Source organism: Sturnira hondurensis, unplaced genomic scaffold (assembly GCF_014824575.4).
Source record: "Sturnira hondurensis isolate 20B ecotype Veracruz unplaced genomic scaffold, ASM1482457v3 Scaffold0009733, whole genome shotgun sequence".
NCBI lineage: Eukaryota > Metazoa > Chordata > Mammalia > Chiroptera > Phyllostomidae > Sturnira > Sturnira hondurensis.
The window spans coordinates 3020195-3033286 of record NW_028082364.1 but is presented as its reverse complement, the minus strand read 5'-3'; the positions used below and the strand labels follow the sequence as shown (position 1 = coordinate 3033286).

Sequence of the window (13092 nt, the reverse complement as noted above, 5' to 3'; positions counted from 1 at the left end):
CCCTTATTACGTAATACAAATCCCGTGACCACGAGTGCAGGCGAAGACAGCTTCTCTACCCTTCAACAGCAGTTCTCTGAACTCCAAAATTTACAAAACAGGCAAGTATATGTCAAGCTGGATGATTATAGTTTATGTCAGGAGTTATCAGCAAAAGATCCGCATTATTTATTTTCTAAATCCTGCTGCTGCTGGTCTTTAAGGACAGAAAACAGAGGAAAGAAGACAGTAAGGAGGGAGAAGACATATTTTCCCCTCAAATGAGATGAGGAAACAGCTTCTTCCTAGTCAAAGAGTACTTATGACCTTATAAGCAGATACAATTTCATCTGCCAGTTTGATCCGGCAGATGTGACCTGACCGCCTAGTGGACTCTGTCCCTGGGTCAATCCAATAGTCTCCTTTTATCCTCATACTCCAGGAGTCCAAAGAATATGGGGCTTAATTAGTTTTACCACCAAAACTTAATTAAGCAAAGTAATTTTACTGAGAACCCTGAGGAGCTAAGACACCCTATCGCAAAAATGATCTCTCTCTGGAATGCTGTCTTGGAGGAAGACGCAAGACCTTTCAGAATTGTCTTCAATTCCTTCCCAAAGGTTTCGCTCAACTTTAATCTTTGGACTACAGAGATAACGTATGGAAGTTTACTTAAAATGCTTTGAGAACCAATAAGAAAAGCCATACAAGCAGGCTTCTGGATCAATGTGAGTTGAATGGGAGGAGCTACTTTTTATTTCTGTAACTATAAAACATCAGAGGCTTTCTGAAGCCTCAGTACCTGTCGACTAAGTTGCTCAGAGCGTAAGAATAAGAGTGTGGGACAGTTTTAGACAAAACCAAAGAACACATTTCTAACCCCAGCCATACTTGGTGACTACTGGCAACACAATATTCACAAATTTGTATTTGTGTAGCTGTTAACAGAGTACAAAGCACACAGCTATATCCTGTTATTTCATACAACTTGGTGAAGTAGTTAGGGTAACTATTAGCGTAACCACCATCCCCGACCCTCTGTCCAACCATTTTTATGTCAGTAAAAAAAGTTCAGCAAGGCTAAGGGACTTGTCCAAGGTCATTCGGGAAATGCCGCCTCTGTGCAAACCTCCATCTCAGAGATGACCTCTACTCTTCCACTCTCAAAGATCACATCTAGAGGACAGGTAAATCGCATCTTTACCTTAAACACCCAAGTGCACAAACCCTGCCATCTGAGAGCAGGTATTTCTGTGTTCATCCACATCCTGTAGCTCGGACACAACACGCCCCCCCCCAAACATTCCTGTTCTGTCCCTAATACCGGCACTCTCAGCCACGCAGGCGCAAGCACCTACCCCGGCCTTGATTTTTAGTTCCCCCCTCTTACTCGCCAGTTCTCCTTAACGAAGATACACTGACACTTCCCTTGTAGCGAGCACATGTTTGACTCAGCCCTCCCCACATTCTCAACCCTTACTTGCCTCATCATTTTCTACTGATCAATCCAATATTTGACCTGCAGATCTCCTTCCCTGCACTTATTATGTCCCATTATAAAATTATTCTCCTTAAACTACCACATCACTTTAGCACTCCCAGACATCTCTGGGATAATGTTCATAATACTCAGACACAACCCTATCTTCCACTACTCTTCTATAAATACGCATGACACGAATATTCTCTTCATCTTAACACTTTCCCCAAATCTTTGAGGCACGTAAAATCTCACTCCACTGAAGATCTCCAACAGTGAGACCCTGGCCTTTCATGCCCTGGCTCAGGTTTTTCCTCACCCTCCTCTCCAACCCCATGTCTCCACCACCAGATTGTAAAACCTTTGATGACCATTATATTTCTTTTTTAAAAAATATTTTATTTATTTATTTTTAGAGAGGAAGGGAAGGAGAGGAGGAGAGAAATATCAATGTATGGTTGCCTCTTGTGAGTCCCCTGCTGGGAACTGGCTTGCAACCCAGGAATGTAGCCTGACTGGGAATTGAACCGCGATCGTGTGGTTTGCAGGCCCTCGCTCAATCCACTGAGCTACACCAGCCAGGGCTGATGACCATTATATTTCACGTCTATCTCACTGCAGTGCCAAAGGCAATGCCTTGTCCAGCACAGGCACCCAGACAAAAGCTGACCAACAGTGGACAGGAAATCCTGAGACCACAGGTCCTTCTGGGTAAGGAGGTTCCATGTTCTTCATATACAGAGAGAGCATTAGAAGTCAGTCAGTCATTAATATATATTTATTGACCATCTTTTATGTGCTCTGAAGTGTCCTGTAGTAGCTTGTTAATTGAGGCTTGAACCACTGTAGTATCATATAGTAAAAATATTTAAAATTGTAGCCCTTTTATTTAAATTTCCAGGATGAGTGCTGTCTGAATTTCAGCCAGTTTTAAAGACCTGAGATGATTCTTATCCAGGGAGGAGAGAGCAGGCAGAGGAAGGAAGAGTTAGAATTTCTTTACACCAATGGAACGCACATGTTACACTGTTCCCTCCCTCTCTCCCTGCTTCTCTCCTTCCCTTCCCCTTCCACTTTGTCTCACACACACACACACAATTTTTAATTAAAATAAAATGTTCAATGCACATTGAGATTGGAACTTTAGAGAATCATTTCGCTTTATGGACTGTTCTGCAGTAATCTACAAAATGTAAAGAACGAACAGTACAATGGAAGTCAGCAGTATAAAAAGACAGTGGTGCAGATGAGAACTCACTGGAGCCATACAGCAGGATTCCATGGAAATATCCATCACAGGACACTCTGGACATAACCTAACCACCTCCATACTCCCTTGCTGTCAGCAAAGGGCTGGGCTCTTCCCTCAAGATGTATTGTCTCCTCAAACACAACATGAACACAGACTAGAGACAGCATTGAAATTCCCTTCAATTCCTCCCTACTCTGTAACAGGCCAAGACTACAGAACAGCTGGTACACAGGTTATGGGCACAGGGCTACAAAGAGATTGCTAACACAGCTTTTAAGTCAATTCTTTCAACACTGATAAAGGCTGGCTCCCTCTTTGACTCTAATACTCCTAAAAAAGGCTTGTTTGATGAGAAACGAACTCTAGATTCAAGATAAAGAGTCCTCTTTTAGCCCTGGCTGGTGTAGCTCAGTGGATTGAGCTGGGGGGGGGGGGGCGGGGGCTGCGAACCACACGATCGCAGTTCGATTCCCGGTCAGGGCACATGCCTGGGGGATGCAGGCCAGTTCCCAGCAGGGGACTCACAAGAGGCAACCATACATTGATATTTCCCCCCTCTCTCCTTCCCTTCCCCTCTAAAGATAAATAAATAAAAAATATTTTTTAAAAAGAGTTCTCTTTTATAACTGAATATTTGGAACTTCATTCTGATTCTCACTTGCCTCCATGTATTTGTAAATATAAGAATTCCCCTTCTTTCTTTGTGGGGATATTGTGATTCATGATGTTATGTTAAGTATCTAGCCCTGGCACAAAGAGGACTCTCAATAAATGATAGCTGTTTTTATTCTCAGACTCCTTCCTTGGTAGATGATTCTGGGCTGCTGCTGCTACTGAAGATATAAACCCAAACTCAACTTAGAATCCCAGATTATCTAAATTCTGCAACTTATTATCACAAAAATCCAACTACCTGGAACAAGGGTGAATAAGCGACACAGAGGCAACACGGGTCATTTAACACCCTTGTCCCAGCTTTACGAGGGTGAAAGTCAATTATGCTGGTTTAATCAGCGCAAGATCTTCGCGTTTACAAAGTAATTCAAAAAGCTGCAAAGAAGTCATCTCTACACACAATAAAGAACTGGCAGATATATTACAAGGGGAAAGGACTTCTTCAGAGAGATTCTTGTTCTTACTGTTCAAACAATGACATACTGTTTAACTTTTTTTATACTGAGATATACTGGCTTCACCAGAAATTCTGGGCAACTTGAGGGAATGGACTTATATAAAATTTATCTTTATATCCGTAACATCTTAAACGGTTTCTAATAAACAAGAAGCTTAATCTACGTCATACTTGTCTCAACAGGGTTCTGAGTAAGCCAGACAAGGAAGCTGACTATCCCAACTGCTATAAGACAACAACTTCGAACAGAATCAGCAGCTATCAGAGAAGTACAAAGTGTGACAAGAACTTGGTCCCACACCCTCCCATCGGACACTCAGAATTCTTATATTTCTCCAATCTAGTAAAAGAATAAAATTCATTTGTAGTAATTCATTAATTTTTAAGTTAGGAGTTTGGATAGCCAGGAAATTATTATGCTAATTTATAAAATAAAGATGACATAGTCCTAACAAGTTCAAGTTCACTCTAATAGGAATATGGACATTTTTAAACAAAAGACAAAAATTAGCTGAAGATTTAACAAAAAAACGACTCAAACTGTCCGGCAGCCACACATGGGTTTTGTTTAAGCTGCACATTAGTGCTGCTAAAAAATTAAATTTCAGCCTTGGCTGGTGTGGCTCAGAGGACTGAGTGCCAGCCTGCGGACCAAAGGGTTTCTGGTTTGATTCCCAGTCAAGGCACATGCCTAGGTTATGGGCCAGACCCCTAGTTCTATGTGTGCAAAAGGCAACCACACATTGATGTTTCTCTCCCTCTGTTTCTCTCTCTTTCCCCTCTGTCTCAAAAGAAATAAAATCTTTTTAAAAATTAAATTTTAACTGCCAGCACTTAAACTGGAAATTTCATATAGAATTTCTAAGTCCTATTATCGAATGTCACTGTCTTGGGGGTGGTCATTAGATCTGATCAACAATGGGTACACAGTCCCGACAAGATCACTCGAGCTGAAGTACGTGCCCTGAAGTCAGAGTTACCCCTTTAACCGGCCTGCGCTCTCCCACTGCTCCAATCGCCACCCAGTACCACCATCCTGTAGATGATGAATCAAAGCTGAGAAAGTCTGAAAACCACAATGTATTTGTGAATAGTACAGCTAACTCCAGGACTTGCACTCTTAACCATTCTGCAACTTGCCTTCCAAACAAAAGGTAATTAATGTTAAAAGAAGTATTTAAAAGTCTACACACGAACATTTACCACAGTTCCATTCACAGCAGCCTACAATCTGGAAGCAACTCAAATATCCATCGTGTTAAGTAAAGGCATCTTGTTAAGTAAAAGAAGTCAGAAGCAAAAGACAACACATTCTTGGCCGCATTTACATAAAATTCCAGAGAAGACACAACTGGAGAGAAAGACGGTAAATCAGTACTTGTGGTCAGGGGTGAAGGGGCACGAAGGAGCTTTTTGCGCTGAGGGACATGTCCCACAGCACGACCGCAGGGGTGACTGGATGACTGCACGAATTTGCCGAAACTAAAAATCGAGCGAATTTTATGTAAACTGAACCTCAATAAAACTGAGTTTAAAAAGAGGTCTCTACAAAATACTATAAAACTACAAAAGAGAGTACTGTATCTCCACCTAGGAAAGTTTAGGACAGCTTCAGGAAAAGGTGAGATTTGAATTGGATCTCATCGCAGAACAATTTTAAGGTGCAAAAGAAGTAGGAAACTCACGAGCCCTGGCTGGTGTAGCTCAGTGGATTGAGTGCGGGCCTGCGAACCAGAGGATTGCGGTTCGATTCCCAGTCAGGGCATATGCCTGGGTTGTAGTCCAGTTCCCTGCCGGCCAACTCCCAGCAGGGGACGCACAAAAGGCAACCATACATTGATGTTTCTCTCCCTCTCTCCTTCCCCTCTAAAGATAAATAAATAAAATCTTAAAAAAAAAAAAAGAAGTAGGAAACTCACGAGATAAGTAGTCACACTCTGCACTGCAGCCTAGAAGTGAATACAAAGGAAAATGTTTCATAAAAGGAAATTCAATGAGATGAATATTGAGTACTCACATAGGTATCAAAGACGAGTTGATCTTACAAAATTTCCCAAGAGGGAATCAATTCAGACATACATTACTGTTCATATGAAAAATAAGCAAATGGTATAAAATAATTTTTCTTTTTTAAAAAATTTTTTATTTATTTATCTTTAGAGAGGAAGGGAAGGAGAGAGGGAAAGAAATATCAATGTATGGTTGCCTCCTGTGAGTCCCCTGCTGGGAACTGGCCTGCAACCCAGGCATGTGCCCTGACTGGGAATCGAACCGCAATCTTGTGGTTCACAGGCCCCCGCTCAATCCACTGAGCTACACCAGCCAGGGCTATTTTCTTTTGTTTTTAAATAAAGCAAAAGGAAAAGTCAAAAAGAGAGGAAAACCCAAAGGATATAAAGGTAGGAATAGAGAGAGGCGAGGGGGTGAAATGAAGACAACAGACACACTGGGTAAGAATCAAATGGACCCTGATACCCACAGATTAGAAGAGAGAAAGGGAGGTGCGTGGGACCTTGATGAGGGACTAAAAGTAAAACTAAAAACTAGGGAAAAAGAGACCGACCAACCAAAAGCCAGACCTACAGAGAAGAGAGCCCTGACAGCAGGCCCGGCAGAACTCGGGGACAAGAGGAGACAAGCAAGTTCTTCTCTAAGTTCTTCCACACCTGCCTCAGCCGGAGCCTGCTCCTACCCAACCCCGGCCCACGCAGTCTGCGCACCAGTGACACTCCTTGGCTGGACAGGAACGCTTCCTTCACTGGTCTTCAAAACCCAGTTCCAATACTGCCTTTCCTGTGAAGCCTCTCCAACTTTCCTATGCACTGTTAGTAGTCCCTCTTCCTTATTTTCAGAACACGCTGTTCTAAATATTATCTTAATGTTGAACTGCAATATCTGTCTCTTCTCCTCGTCCACAGGCAACTCCAACAAAGGATTCAGTAAGAAGAACAAAAACCCTGCTAAAAAGCAGTTCAAAAATGTAAAGTGCCCTAACCAGTGTGGCTCAGTTGGCTCAGCGCGAAGAGTTGCCCGTTCATTCCTGGTCAGGGCACATGCCTGGGTTGCGGGTTCAGTCCCTAGTTGGGGCACGCACAAGAGGCAACCAATCGATGTTTCTCTTTTCACATCCAGGTTTCTCTCTCTCTCTTTCTGCCTCCCTTCTCCCCTGTCTAAATATAAATAAACTAATTTTTAAAAAGTAAAGTCCTTCCTCTTACCAACACAAGTAAAATGCTATAAGCCTTGCTGTTTCAAGGGATTCTACATGAATCATTTGACCAAGAGCACATCTGCCCTACCTTTTTTAAAAATTGATTTGAGAGAGAGAAAGGGCCAGAGAGAAAGAGAAACATCAATTTGTTGCTTTATGTGCCCTTACGGAGATGGAACCCACATCCTTGGCTTATCTAGACAACGCTCTAACCTTTAACCAGCTGAGCTAACTGGCCAGGGCACTGCCCCACCTTTACTGAAGGTTGATTTCTGTAATGCTTTAAATTTCTCAGTGAATAGCAAACACATAATAGAGAACAAAGCAAACTGCATCAGGAATAGCACATAGCAGTCAAAGGAGGAACTTCCTCTATAAAGTAAGAGTCCTTAAACTCTCACAGACAAGACCTTGTACAACAAGAATCTGAAAAGTGGAGCAGGAGAAAAAGTCAGCAAGCTCATGAAGTTTTCACCGGGAATTTAAAGTTAACAATACCCAAAGATAAGTAAGTGACAACACGACTTTGTAACAAAAGATGTAAAAGTGGTTTTGGTGTTAAAAGGACAGAATGATAGCACGATCAGAGTTGCTGTGAATTAGCAGGGAGATGACTAGTTTAGAAAGCTGTTTAGAGAAAAGAGTTCCAATACAGACTTTGGGGAAAAAAGGTCATGAACTGGGGAAAAAGCAAACCAGGCTTCGCTGGAGATGGAATGGGATGGTACTGCATTCACAAAGTACCATTGAAGTCACCTGCGTCACTTTCTCCCCAAGTCTGGCCCTTGCCACCGGAGTGAATCAGAATTATCAGCAAGAATGATTTTACAGTGCTTTCCCCACAAAAGGGTCCCTGGTATAGAGATGAACAATTATCTCAAACCACTAAGAAAGGAGATTCCGCTCACATTTGCCAAACACCCACAGGTCTAGTATGCAGGGTTAAAGACAAATCCAAAGGACAAGGTTTATTGTACCTGGAAGAAGTATTCAACAAATTTAACTAACAGAATTATTCTGGGAAAAAAATAACAAAAGAATCCAAGGGATTTTTAGATATCATCAAAATAGCTTCTACATAAGACTTTCTTAAAAGAATGGCCAATTTTTAAATAAAGGCTTTTTAGTGAATATTTGAGCAGATGGTGATTAATTCCTCCTCTCCAACCAAGAAAAGCCTAATGTCTCTACTAATAGACTGACTTTCATTACCTCCCAGATAAGCAGTTTGTTTTGGGGTTTTTTTGTTCCTTTTTTAAAAAAATATGGAGCATTTCACGAATCTGCATGTCATCCTTGTGCAGGGGCCGCACTAATCTCTGTATCATTCCAATCTGAGTACATGTGCTGCTGAAGCGAGCACCAGATAAGCAGTTTTTAGTATTGTTTATTTAAACAGTTCAGGAGCACTAAACATTGTCAGGCACAGTGTCAGGCACCAGGGATACAGAAAGAGGATGAGGACTCTGACTCTGAGTCCACCGTTGAATGGGTAGAGAACTATTGTAGACAGGGGCTAGTGCTATAGAGATTAGTACTGAGAGGCAGTAAGCTAGGAGAATCGAATCCAGATTTGAGAGGTGGTTCCAATCAGCCTGAAGTATGTGCAGCCCCAATATTAGCATATTCTAAGTATAAGAGCTTGAGTAGACAACAATAAACAACTGCCCAGTATCTGTGAGATACAGAACATCATTAACCCCTACCATTACAAATTAAATAACTACATTATCCAGTCACCCAGCCAAATAAGAGGTTAACTAGAAGTAAGGTTACAGACCACAAAATGAAAGTTTTAAAAGGTCAATCAATATATTCTTCTCTCTACACTCTCAGATTTGCACCTATAATCCAGAAGCCCAATTCCTATCAACAAAACTGGCAAAGTATCACATTCAAGCAAAGCGGAGAGCTACCCGAGGAAAAAAGTAAGTATCTGCCTATGGATCTTGCTCCAGTGGGCACTTAGCACCACTGGACAAGTTCCGGAGAATGGGAGGGGCGGCAAGCTGTAATCTCTTTGAGTCTTGTTTAAAAAAGTATCCTACCCTATTCGGGTAAATCTACAAACATCGCAGGAACTGGCATCATCAATATGGCTTCTAAATGTAACTGTATGACATATATATAGATGAGAGCTAAGTGTGTTGACTAGTTACTTGACTAACACCTCTTAAAACGGCTATACATGGTCGTGTAAGAAATGACATGCTGAATGCACTTTTAAACCTCGGCTGGACTGTGCCCTTGCATACACGGAGGTTCTTAGGTATCATATCTTAAAGCCAAAGTTTTCTCAATCAGAATGCACTTCTTAAGTAGAACTGATATTCCAACATCTGTTTAAATTTTTTTCCAGGAAAACATCTATTTGCAATGAAGTAAGAAATACAGACCACTGAGTCCTGTGCTCTAATTCGAAAAATCCTTCACGGCAGGAGATACGTACATTATACAAGTGCTCAAATACTAGCACAAGGGCATGTTCATACATTCTGCGATATCTGAACATCTAAGTTCTCAGAGCCCAGTGACTAATGTCTTGAAACACAGGCTGACAAATTATAGCCTTTGACCCCAGGCTGTTCTTGTAACTAAAGTTTTATTGGAATACAGCCCCAAACACACGGTCTATGGCTCTTTTCATGCTACAGTATAGAGTTGAATCGTTGTGACAGAAACCATATGGCACACAATGCCTGAGTATTTACTCCTTTATTAGCATCATCAGAACCGATGATCTGAAAAATGTATGCATAGCCTAAAAGTCCATCTACCCTGGAACATGAACTACTAAATAGAGTGAAAGAGAAATCTTCCCCAATGCATTCAAATGGAAACCCACACAAAACAACCTCTGCTGACTCATTCAAAGTCATCACATAATTGTCCATCTTAATTAAAAACTAAACTTCAAAAGCAAATGGTTAATTTAGGTCTCTCAATCTTTTAAAAACTGTGCCACATTAAAATCAACATACAAGTTCAATGCACTTATTGACACTTGTACTTAGTTAAGCACCTATAGGAACCATACTAGTTACTCCTACACTCCTTACAATGGCATCCAAGAACCCACACTCCATAAACTTGGTAAACTAGAGTAGGACATAGTCTTTGTAAAAGTCTGTTTCACCTGCCATGACAGACAGAGACTGGGATGGTAAGTGAAGCACCCAAAATCTCTTCTGGATGTATCCAGTCTCTTCTATGCTTACTAGCCTAAAACATCCCAAAGTTGCTTGTATCAGTCATATAAAAAAATTACACCCAACTTAGTCATGTTGGATATACTTGCCATTCTTTGAATAAGAGAAAAAACAAGCTAGTATTTTTACTTGCTGTTAGTTATATTTAACAACTGAAGTCTATCAAATGAGGTATTTTTACATATCATTCCTAACAGAACTGAGTCAAACTCATACATAAGTCGACAAACCATTTATTTACCAATTATTCTTTTCCTTCAGTTAACAAAATGGGAAATAATGCAAATTCCCGAATATGGTCAACTCTTGAATAGCCCTGCATGGTGTATCTAAGGCGTGTTACTACCACTCCTAAGTGCTTAACCAAAGATGCGTCTACAACCTGGTATCCTTGACGATACCGATGTAGCCACAGGTCGTAAGTTTATGTTAACATAAAGCTAAATTAAGCATTTCGTAAGGCCAATATGATGGCAATATAATCATGAAACAAAGTAAAATTAGTGATTTTGTAGTTATGCATTGCATTTCCCCCTTCATCTCTGGCGTTTCTCCTGGCTATTCTGGATTAAAAGACAATGGGGGAAAATATTTAAAAGTACAATCGAGTTTACCACAGACGACAAGATTTACACAGAAGTCTTAATTTCTGCTATTTTAAAAGAATTAAGTCAGATCTTGATCCTATTTCTCACCTGAAGGATATTCCCAAGACAAAATCCTAAAGAACCTTCAAATCTAAAGACTTTTCTCAAAGCTCAGTTTTCTCCTTAAGTTCATTTACGGAAGCTACCAATGTGAGAAGGAGTAAGCATGAGAGGGCCTGATCTTTTAGCGGGTGGCCTGATGAGAAAATGGAAACCCCGCGGAGTCCTTAACTCTCTTTGCTTTTCTAGTCCTGGTCTTCTCTGTGAAAAATCCAGAAAAGCAGAACTTCCTTCTCCCTGCCAGCCTCTACCTGAGGCCTGATGCAGAAATTCAGACCGCTAGTTTACCCAAGTATCTTCTTAAGGTAGTCTTAAGGCTCAAGCCCGCTCAGAAACAGCGAAAGGTTTGCTTTCTTGGGTTAAAGAAGGGCCACTGCAGGGTTTGGCGGCTGGATTTGTCAGGAAGCCTAGGGCCGAGAAAGAGGGAGAATGCAGAGACTGGGCTCCTTCTAGTCCCAGGAACCACCCCCCGGGACGGCTGGACTACCCTCGGTACTTCCCTGCCTCCTCTGCTCGGGTGGGGAGAGCGGCGGGTCGGGGTCAGTAGCTCCCCTGAGCTACTTCCTGGTCCGATCGGACTCCCCTTCGGACACCCGAAACGCCCCCAGCCCGGCTCCCTCGCCCTTTGCCCTGTCTCCTCCCCTCTCAGTGACCCACCACCACCGGTCCCCTCCCATCTAACATGGCCGCAACACCCGTCCCACCCCCGACACAACCGAACAAATTGGGAAACCCGTACACCGCCCCCCCCAGGTCCATTGGCTATGCTGCCTCCATCCGCCTCCTCCATTGGACAGCATGGCCTGCCACTCCAGCCGAGGGCTCCGCCCCCGATCCTCTTCAAGCTGCTTTGAGAAGACATATAAACAAATCCCCGGAGGGAGGCCCCTCTTGCCTGTCGCTGGGGCGGGGACGGAAAGGGGGAGCGGCTACCCCCGAGGCACCCCTGTCTGTACCCCCCCAGCCCCAGCCAGCGCCTCCTCGACTCATGCCAGCCCAGTTACAACCTTCTTGGCCCCGGCCCTTCCTCACACGCCCCTCTCTCTCTCCTCCTCCTCCCCCGCCAGCCTTGCCTCCCCTCCCTTCCCCGGCCCCTCCCACCCGCTCGCTTCTCTGACAGGCCGGTTGCCGGCAGCTACGGCCCCGGACTCCCAGGCGGCGGCGAAGGGCCGGGCAGCCCGGCAGGGCGGACGCCCGGCACTGCCCACCCCAGACCTAGCCTGCTTCCCGCCCGTGGGCCCCTTCTACCGCCGCCCCGCGCTTTTATATAACCGTCTGGGGCAAGGGGTGGGGGAGGGGAGGCCGGAGCCCCCGTGACCGGCAGGCGGCAGCCTGCGGCCCGCGTGCCCCCAGACTCTGCCCTGGTCCCGGCCCCCGCCCCGCGCCGGCCCGGCCCAGAGCTCCGGCGCTGCTGCCTCCTAGGCCAGCGGGCCCTCCTCCGCCCCCCAGCCGGCTTGTCCTCCAGCCCAGGCCCCTGCGGGCTCCGGGCTGCAGCCAGCGGCGCTCACCTGTGCTTGTGGGGCGGCTCAGGGACTGGGTCCGGTTCTGCTGCAGGGGCCGCGGCCCCTCTCCATGCTGCCTCGGGTTTGTTTTGTTTATGTCCTTCCTGACGGGTTCCCGGAAATCGCGTGACTCGCCCCCCTCACGTGGGCCGCGGCGAGGAGGTGGAGGGAGGCGGGGGCCCGCCAGCTTCGGGCCAATCACGAGGCGTTCTGCGGCCCCACCAATCAGGAGCTCGGCTTGGCAGGGCACCCCTATCACGTGACGCCTGAGGGGCGGGTTGCCGGGAAAAACCCGGAAGAGGGGGCGGAGCGGGGGCTCAGCGCCTGCCAGTGCAGCGTGGGCGAGGGGCTTCTCAGTTATCCAGCCGCACTCAGGTTGTGGAGTTTGTTCGTTTACAAAGGCTTTCCCGTACCCCAGCGTTGTCTCTAATCTCACAACTACGCGATAGGGTCTGAAGTGTTGGCGTGCCCATTTTCAGTTTAAGTTCACTGAAACTTGAAGGGGTCTGCGGGAACAGAGGGTATTTTAATTTGAGAGATTGTATCGACTTTGTTTTTATGAATGGTCTATTCATCTGAACGTCTTAGTTCGCAGAGACTGACGTTGCCGTTATTCTTTC

General features: G+C 44.4%; 1 protein-coding gene and 1 non-coding gene across 6 annotated transcripts in view; both read right to left on the bottom strand.

Moving 5' to 3' along the window:
- The window catches only part of CREBRF (CREB3 regulatory factor), a 45559-nt gene extending 32911 nt beyond the window's left edge, over nucleotides 1-12648 (bottom strand). For 3 of the 5 annotated variants that reach the window (XM_037057784.1, XM_037057781.1, XM_037057782.1), the window contains exon 1: nucleotides 12479-12648. The gene's annotated coding sequence lies outside the window, so the exon portion shown is untranslated. The remainder of the gene's footprint in view (nucleotides 1-12478) is intronic. The other 2 variants (XM_037057787.1, XM_037057788.1) reach the window with 2 other exon arrangements.
- On the bottom strand, nucleotides 8314-8417 carry LOC118995076 (U6 spliceosomal RNA). The gene has a single exon (XR_005068196.1). It is a non-coding gene; the product is annotated as a U6 spliceosomal RNA (small nuclear RNA).
- Nucleotides 12649-13092: the final 444 nt, after the last annotated feature.